This window comes from Pteropus alecto, unplaced genomic scaffold, assembly GCF_000325575.1.
Source record: "Pteropus alecto unplaced genomic scaffold, ASM32557v1 scaffold60, whole genome shotgun sequence".
Taxonomy (NCBI): domain Eukaryota; kingdom Metazoa; phylum Chordata; class Mammalia; order Chiroptera; family Pteropodidae; genus Pteropus; species Pteropus alecto.
This window is the reverse complement of record NW_006430726.1, coordinates 6,780,792-6,787,384: the sequence shown is the minus strand read 5'-3', so window position 1 is coordinate 6,787,384 and position 6,593 is coordinate 6,780,792.

Here is a 6,593-nt window from a genome sequence, read left to right as displayed (position 1 = left end):
CCTGCGCGCCGTCGGAAGGCTGGCTTCCCCCGCCGCCAGCCTCCTCGGGGCGGCTCAGGTCGCCCCGTCTGGCCGCTCGCTCAGGCCCGCTGGGCCCCCGGGATCGTTGGCGCCGTCCGTGCCACCGCCTCCTGCCGCCCCCTTTTTTCTGGCGCAGGGCTGGAGACCGCGGAGTTGAGACCCCACGGCCCCGGCGCGGTGGGGCGTGGGAGTCGAGCCTCGGCGTGAAGTCGGCGCACGCTGCCCCCGGGGAGGTCTCTTCCCCAACGCGAACGGCGGCGTCTCGGGAGAAGCGCTTGGCCGCGGCGGAGAGCGTGGATGCCCCTGGGAGCCAAGGCTCTCCGCCTGCTCAGCGGGCAGAGAGGACGCGAGCAGGATGCGTGGCATCGGCGCGGGCGCGGTTTCTGACGGGGGCGGGGGATATCATTCCAATAACGCTTGAAAAAGGATTTTGAAAAAGCCTTGACATAGCTTGCCCGAACGGCCATCCACGCTTCCCCCACACCTAGCAGTTGGCGACGACCATGGGAAAGCACCCACTTACAATGCTGGTCAAGGAGCAAGACAAGCCTTTTGAAACGTGCAGACTCTGGACCCCCGCTTGGGTTGACCTGGGTCTGGGCGGTCTCATACGCTCGACTCAGGTGCGATGCTACTTAAAAGGGAACTTTTCTATAATAGCTGTCTAATAAGTCCTTCTAGAGAGAGGACTGGGAACTACATGCTATCATTTTACCTGTCTTTTAAGTGCGTGCGTGTGTGTTTTGGGTGTGGATAGATGCAACCATTGTAATATGAAATCGAAAATCCCCAACAATGTATGATTTGTCATCCGTGTTGCCTCCGTTGGTGTCCTATTTCCTTAAACTAAAATGTCCCCCACCCCTTTGATCAATTCCTTAGAGGGTGCCCAAAACCTGAATCAGAGATGTAGACAGGATGCCGGCAGTTCTTTCTCTAAACGTCCTGCTTGTTTCCAGATGCCCTAAGGCCTGACCCCCAGAGGAGCATTAGCCCTAAATGACAAAGTGGAAGCAGAGCGATTTTAAGGATGAAGAAACACAATTTGAATACATCGCTGTTGTCAACCTGTGACCACTTAGTTTTCGTCTGGGGGTAAAACAAGAATGAAATGTGCAAACTTCGACGTCTTTCTGGTTGCCGAGTATAATTTTTACTTCATATATGAAATTATTCTTCAGAATAATTGAGTTCAAATACTTTGAAATTTGAAATTTAGTTTTAAATTAACGTTTGCTTCTAAAGAACGAGTCAAGAGACTAGGAGGTGTAGGGTTATTATATACTTTAACAGACCAATATGTAGGTTTGGTTTCCCCCCCCAAGTTAATTCTTATTTTATATTGGTATATAATTAGAGTTGAATAAAAGAATTTCATTGTGTTTCTTTCTTGGGTATTGTTTCATGATCATTACTGAAAATTTTATCAGAGGAGGTGGTGGTAAAAAATGATCCCTCTGGGTGTGTCATTCTGAGTATGCCACTGGGCTCAGATGATCACAAAATGAACGGCATTCAAACTAAGTGAGCTTTATTAGGTGTTTAATGTTTAAAATTTTGCATGTACTTCATGAGGAAATCATTGCTTTAACTCCATAATTCGTGTGCCAAATGGAGTATCAGTGATTATGTATGTATATATCTGAAAAATTTAATCTGGTATTCCAATGCTAGTATAATTAGTCTACTTTAAGACCTAGCCAGTACACGTCCATGTGTTTGACGGAACCCTAACAACTGCTGACATTTCCTAAGTGCTTACCACATGACAGACCCCATTCTATGTGCTTCATGTGTATTTTTTTGTAACGACCCCACTGGAAGGTCATTATCTCATTCTACAGATGAGAAAGACGAGGTACAGAGGAACTAAGTAACTCGCTTAACATCGCACAGCCAGTAAGCGGAGGAACCGAGATTCATACCTGTACTGTCTTATTCAGAGCCGCGAGCTCAACCCTGGTGGCTTGCTGCCTCACAAAGCTGAGTCTCAGTGAGTTTGAGGAATCACTACGCCGGGGAAGGCATTCTGGATTCCAGGATTTCACCTCTAATTCACTCTGTACCTTCGACTAGGGCAACTGAATGTCTGATTTAGAGAGTACTGATGTTAACGCCATCTAGAAGTTCTGTAAATTACTCTCGCTCTAAATTTTATGATTCTACTATTTTTATGTAAATGAAATTTGATCTTTCCCTTATCAGACTAAAAATAAACCAGAAAAAGAAAGAATGCAGGACGGAGGATAAATTTTGTTTTGTGGTTGCAGAGGTATGTTGTGTGACTGCATCGTCCATAAACTGAATGTGCATTCTGATCACGGGCCCGACGTGAAATGTATATTCATACGTGCCGCCATCGTATACTTAAGGTGTTCCGGGCCATCGCCTCGATCTGTTTCTTAGTGCTGTGAGGTAAACTCTTCGGGAAAATGCGGTTTTAAAGTGGAAGACAGAAGGCGCACGCTGCTTTCCCCACTTCTCTTGAAGATACCACCTCATTGAAATGAAAACCCTTATTAACCCTTTATCCATAATACTGCATGTAAATTGTTTCTTGGTGTAGACAGAACACAAAAGTAGCTTTCCAATGAAAACGTGATTGTTGCCATCCCCAAAAGTCCCTCTCTGAAAGGGCTTTTTCCCCTCACTCCAACAAATTTTCAGTTAAATTCTATTTACCTCATAATCTGACTTCCAGGCTTGTATTTGGAACTATTAAGAATAGTTTTTCTGGGGCTTAAAAAAGGTTGGGGTAGGAGATCAAACATTAACAAGGTGGAACTTCCGCTTATTACGAAGTCCTCTACCTACGGTTACCACTAAGCCAAAGAAAAAGCTGACGAAATTTGTGAGCAGAGCCTACTTTCCTTCTCTTCATGTGTTACTGTTATGCAAAATATTTCCCATTTTTATTTTTATGGTGGCCACGATTTCTATCAAAGGTGAAGACAGAGGCAAACTAAGAGAGCATTTCCTCTCTGCAATCCAGAGGACGGACCACGTCAGTGCTCATTAATCCATTCTCTCTCATCTTTGGGGCTATCTTGCCAACTCTAACCACAGACCACTGGTTTAATTTAACTAAGAGACAGTAAGGGTAATTCACAGAAGCTTGGGTCTCAAATCTGATGCTTGAGAAGCAAGTATGTACAGAACCATGTTTAATTGTGTTTGTTTATAAAACAACAAAGTCCTGTAAGCTGCTGAAATTTAAGTCTGGTCTTTGTGATTTAAAAATCACATGAATAGAACTAAAGGAGGTTAAGAATGTTTTGGCCAAAAGGAGTCTGGATGAGCTTAGAAAAGTAATGGCTAAGGGGTGATGCTTTCCAAGCAGCTGTCACGCTGAGGCTGCTGTCTGTCCTCTCCCCATCTCATAGGGGAAAGCAGCAGGAGAAATCTAGATTAAAAAACGCAACGATTTTAAATTAGGGCCGTTTAAGAAGTCCAGGCCAGTGCACCCAGTGATGCGAAGGGCTGAGGGCTGTGGCTGCTGGGGGTGACAGGGGTGAGTGTACCAGGGTCTACCTCAGTCTCACCCACAAACCTGATCGGGGTATGAGCGCCCTGGAGAGTACTCAACCAGCCTAACGGAAACCAGTCTCTTTGGTGGCACCTCAGGCACCAGAGGTGGAGGGAAAAGCCCTCGGGCCAAGCTGCAGAAACATGGGCGACAGCCATCCCAGCGCAAACCACCCGTTCAAGGGTCTCCCTGAAATCGGCAACTGCTGCTCGGACCCTCCCTTTCTTCAGTCTTGAAGCCACAGATTCTCCTAACGACTCGTGTTTAGTAGCTGTCTCCATGGCAGCAGAGCCCCTGGTAGCGGGCACAGGGTGGAGGCTGATTATAATTTAAGGACTCACAGCATATGCCAGTAGCAGCTATTATTCCCAAAATCCTTGAGAAATTTCTAAAATAGAAAAATACAGTGAAAAAACAAGAAATATTTATGGTGTCTGTTGTTCGCCAGGAAACCTCTTGATTATAATCGAGTTTCCTTCCAGGTCCACCACCTGGAAGAAAATACACAAACCAGTCGTGCCAGGATCCGTGTGTTTTACCTCACCATAAATTAGTACACTGAATTGTGCCACCAAAGAGATCGGTTTCCGTTTCTCGAACATTCTCTTAGGATGGTACGTATCTGTATGTGGCAGGTATTCTTACCGACCTCCCTCCTATCCACGCCCCTCATCCTTCTGCTGTCTTTCTGCTTGGTGTGACTGGCAAAACACCACAGATCTAATTTATGTTCATTCTTGAGAGATCAGTTACATTCCCTGCATCTGATTCACATCTGGGGGCGAGAGACCCGCTCCTTGACCAAACTAGCCAGGTGCCCCTGAGCTCTGCTCTCACCTAGGCCTCAGCCTTGGCCTCTGAAGACTTGAACAAACATTGACAAATTCCTGACAGCTCAAGACACATCCCAGAACACCCCAGCTCCCCTTAAAGTGCCTGCCCGAGAAAGCTCAAGGCTGCCAGGACACCCCACTGTCTGGTCCGCCCAGCACCCGGAGGTGGGGCCAAGCTCCAGAGGGGCAGGAGCCTAACTGATGGATAAGGGCCATGAACCCAGATGGCGTCACACAAACCGTCTATGAAATGAGAATGCTCCGTACACTCTTGGTACCAGAACCTTCAATGATGGTTGTCGGCTTCTGGAAACGCTTTCTACTTTACAGCAGCGTATCTTCTTGTTACCTGTCTCAGCTGTGCTGTAGGGCAGAAATGAAATATATGATATATTCTTCCCTACATAGAGCAAATATTAAAAACTCAGGTGATACATTCTTTACATAGTATAGGTACTAATTTTGTTCATTAAACAAGGATGTTATTACTAATGTTTACAGTGTTTTGCTATTTTAGGACTTAAAATGCTATTTTATTAAGCAGACGCATTCCCACCTTCTACGAATGAAAATCAAATCATCTAAAAATCTCAATTTCCAATCAAGAGCATTTAGAGCCTCCTGTTTCCATTAAAACTTATTTTATGGTGGTGCTAATCTAGGTGACACCGAGTGGGTATAAAATGACAAAAGTAGGTATTTTCCTACTTTTGCAGTATAGATTTATAAAATTTGCAGTATAGATTTATAAAAGCGTATTTCACATTCTCTGAGGGTTCACTGTGCTAAACGTGCGACAGCAAGTGGCAGAACGTCTGCGGTTTGGCCGCTCCGGCTCCGTGGTCCTGGCTGAAGCCAGGTGAGAGAATCTGTACTAGCGAAGGGCCCTCTGGACTCCGTCACGTCCAGGTCACAGACGGTCGGAAGTGATGTCTGTGTGCAGGGCTTCTATGTCTAGGTCTGAATCGCAAGGTCCACCTCCCCTCCACTGGCTCGTCAGGAATGAATAACTGGGATAGAGTTATTAATCCTCGAAGCAGCCTTTTACAAAGCAAACTGCAGCTGAACGACTTTGCTTTGAAAGCCTATAAAGGAAACTGACATTAAATGTGTTGACTAAACCAACCATCCTATCCATCTGATCATTGAGATGGCAGTTCAGTGTGTGAAGACGCCAAAGGTACATCCTCTCTGTGCTCGTCAGTTTCCATTTTCACAAATAACTGCAACAGGTGCCATTTCTATGAATTCAGTATGTTTCTAGTCGAAACAGTAACTATTTCTTTAATGCTTGCGTTTAAGACAAGACTTTAAAAATTTTAACAAATTATTTCACTTAAACTTTGTTTATGTCACAATTCCCCTTCCAGGCAACATCAAGACCTGAGCCGCAGGGTGGGTGACTTCTGTTTTCGACAGCGGGTCCTTGAGAAACATTGTTGCGCTTCACGTCATTCTGTTATGGCACTGATGAAATGCCATAGGAACTGAACGCTTATGTCTATCATCCAGCCTGTGGCAAAAGCAGATTCATAATATGCCATCTCAACGCAGTTCCGAGAACCTATGGGTTAAGGGAGGACTTACTGAACGAGTCCTGTTTCTTTTCGCTCCGCTTTTCCTGTTCTGCACCGAGGTTTTAACTTGGCCAAATGAATTTACTGTTCATAACAAGCCTCCGAGGCTCAGCTACAAAAAGGAACCCTATGTGAGCCTCAAATATGACATGAAATGGCCCTACTGCAGGCGTTTGAGAAGCAACAAAACGTTTTACATATTCATTGGAAAAAGTAAAATAATCCATTCAATAATCCATTCCCCAGGCTCCCCACCTCTTCCACCCCAGTTTTAAGAATCCTCTTTACTACGCTATTCGACCAAGACCGGTTAATATCAGGGACGAAGAAAATTTACCAAGTATGTTCCTTATGGGCACTGTCTACTTGATAATGGGTACCAACGTTAAATAAATGTTACTACGTTTAATTTCACTTACCTTACAAATTGTCTACTGTCCTGTTAGAAGCACTGAGCATTACGACAAAAATGCCACACTGTTGATGTCACACAGTAGCAGAATATGCAAATGTAAATTATCCTGTAACGAAGACCTGGGGAAAAAAGTGGCTTAGACAAGACCGATGTTAATTTCTGTCTTGTAAGAGTCTGAAGGGAAATTGTTTTTTCCTTCTAGAATAATAAAATACTGATGA